The following is a 2,837-nucleotide window of genomic DNA, read 5'->3' as shown; positions in this document are numbered from 1 at the left end:
AATGGAATGGGGCCACTCTACCTCAAATTCTGTATTACAATGCAGGTAACATGCCATTGGATAGTTTGAGGCATCTGTATTATTTCTTGTTTTTATTCTGAAACTCACACCTTCCTAAATCCTTTCCCAGACCCCCCCCCCCCCCCGCCTCCTCCCCCAGTCACATTCTGCCTTTTGGCTCCATCTACCCACCTACAGTAGTTATATGGCCCATCTTACTGTAATATTTGAGTGACTCACCATTTTTATTGTATTTATTATAGGAAACTGCCATTAGCCTAATTTTACAGTAGAAGAATTGAGGCAGAGAGAGTAAGTGAATTGCCAATATCACATAAGGATTCTGCAGTGAAGCTAGGAAATGAACCCGATCGCCCAAATCACAAGCTAGCACCCTAACCACCAGAACATCCTTCCTCTCTGGATAACTCTCTCTCTCCTTCTCCATCCTTGGGGGAAGATGTGGAAACAAACCATTGAGAGAGAACTGGTGCAGATACCACCTTTGTTCCTGGATCCTGCCCGTAGCTTTGGGATGGGTTTTGACACTGCAGGCTCAATTGAGACTGAATAATGCGATTGCCTATCTTGGATGTTGATGGAGACTAGAGACTGTTGGAATTAGGACTACGTAACAGTGAAATCTGAGCAATTCAGAGCTGGAAGAGCCTTTTAGTCAGATGACTGAATTCTTTTGTTTTTCAAACATTTAACACAAACTTGAGAAAGGAAGTTTGTTAAAGATTCCACACTTCCCCTTCAATTCCAAATCCACAGTTAGGGCCCATTAATCTTCCAGAAGAAACAGAAAATGAGATGTGATATTCCTAGTATTTCTAAAGATAACCCTTCCACTCCCCCAAAATACCTTCCAGTCCTTTATGCATCGTAAAGGGGCAAAATACCCATTTTTAACAACTCATTCCAGATCACCTTTAACCCTACTCCCCACAACAAAGTATAAAACAGTCTGAATTTAAAACCCCCACATTCCGTCTCATGTAATTAGTTTACACTTTAATGGTACCCACAGCTGAGGTTTGCAATCCTATTAGTTCTCCAGTCAGCCATCAGTATAAAGTGGTATAAACCCTCCAGTGTCGATGCAATTACATTGATATGAATATAACTGTACATAATTATATTGTTATAGCTGTGTCCACACTAAGAATTGCATTGGTGTAACTTTTTTTTTTTTTTTTTTTTAAAGTTATGCTACCTCTAACCAAAATAGTTATATAGGTACAAAATCTGTGGGTAGACCAAGCCTTGGACTCAAAATTATAGAAACATGGTCTTTATGTATTCGGGGCTGCAAACACTACACGGGGACCCTGAAGCCTATTTATAGGTTTGTCCATATAGGATTCTCCCCCACCCAATATTTCTTACTGTTGCTACCACTGGTAGCAATCAATAGTGGGAAATTTTGAGAGAAGAAACCTAGTGTGGGCCAAGGATCAAAAAAATTATTGATAACAAGGATTAAGGGTGAACTTTAGTTTTAACTCAATATTTAATTCAGGTGCAAGCCTAATGTGGCATGGTCAGAGGCTTGGAAAGACATATTTCATATTATATTTACCTACCATATAGGAACTAGGCCAGGAAAAGGGTTAAGTGTGCGCAAATAGAGCTTGTGCTTGTCTTGCATGAACTGAAGTAATATTAACACTAACATTTTATTTTTAAAGATGGGGATGAAGTTAGTGTTTACAAAAGAATGAGACTGATAGAAAACAACAGAGTCAAACATGGCCAGGGCAAGCACTTTTTAAGGTTTCCCACATAGCTCTGACACATTTGACCATTTTACTTTTCGAAGTCCTGGGTCTCTTCTGTTGCATGCTGGTGTCACAATATGAACTGCTTAGGGGCTCAGCTCAGACTATGAAACTCTGTTTTGCTTGTTAAGTGATCTACATTTGTTCCCTACACCTGAGTGAAGTGCTAATGTATTAAAAGCACACTGAGCCCTTACAAGCCCAGAGTCTACAAACAAGATTAGAAGCAATAGTTATGCTTATGAAAGGTGCCAACCTTGAAGACAGAGGACATGTATCCACAGAGCAGAAATACATAAGAACATAAGAACGGCCGTACTGGGTCAGACCAAAGGTCCATCTAGCCCAGTATCCTGTCTACCAACAGTGGCCAATGCCAGGCGCCCCAGAGGGAGTGAACCTAACAGGTAATGATCAAGTGATTTCTCTCCTGCCATCCATCTGCACCCTCTGACAAACAGAGTCTAGACAGAGACAAACACCATTCCTTACCCATCGTGGCTAATAGCCATTAATGGACTTAACCTCTAAGAATTTATCCAGTTCTCTTTTAAACGCTGTTATAGTCCTAGCCTTTACAACCTCCTCAGGTAAGGAGTTCCACAAGTTGACTGTGCGCTGTCAAATAGCATAGGCAAGGCAAGTTTCCCCCACTCTTTCCAGAAAACGTACTTCAGTCCTTACGGTGGGACCCCCTGCTGGGGTGATGGGGTAATTCAGTTATTGGCCTTTCTGCTGAGACTGGTAGTCATTGGACATGGCTAAGAATCATACTTAGACTGCCATTTGCCTTTAACTCATTTCACATAGGCTATTGAACAAGCCATCAGATGGCCATGACAGTAAAACCCTAAGGCCTACTTTTCTCACATCACAAAGGGTCTAATGACAAAAATGTAGCAGTTTCTGTTTCTAGTTTGTGTGTTGTTAGCTTTCATGAGAACGTATGTTTTTATAAAAGCAAATAATTTGTGACAGAACAAAAGCCTCACAAAGGCTTTACAAAATGATCAGTACCAGCACTAAGGTGACAAACTCCTCCACTCAGTGAGC

The sequence above is a fragment of the Trachemys scripta genome, chromosome 4 (assembly GCF_013100865.1).
Source record: "Trachemys scripta elegans isolate TJP31775 chromosome 4, CAS_Tse_1.0, whole genome shotgun sequence".
Taxonomy (NCBI): domain Eukaryota; kingdom Metazoa; phylum Chordata; order Testudines; family Emydidae; genus Trachemys; species Trachemys scripta.
This window is presented reverse-complemented; position numbering follows the sequence as displayed.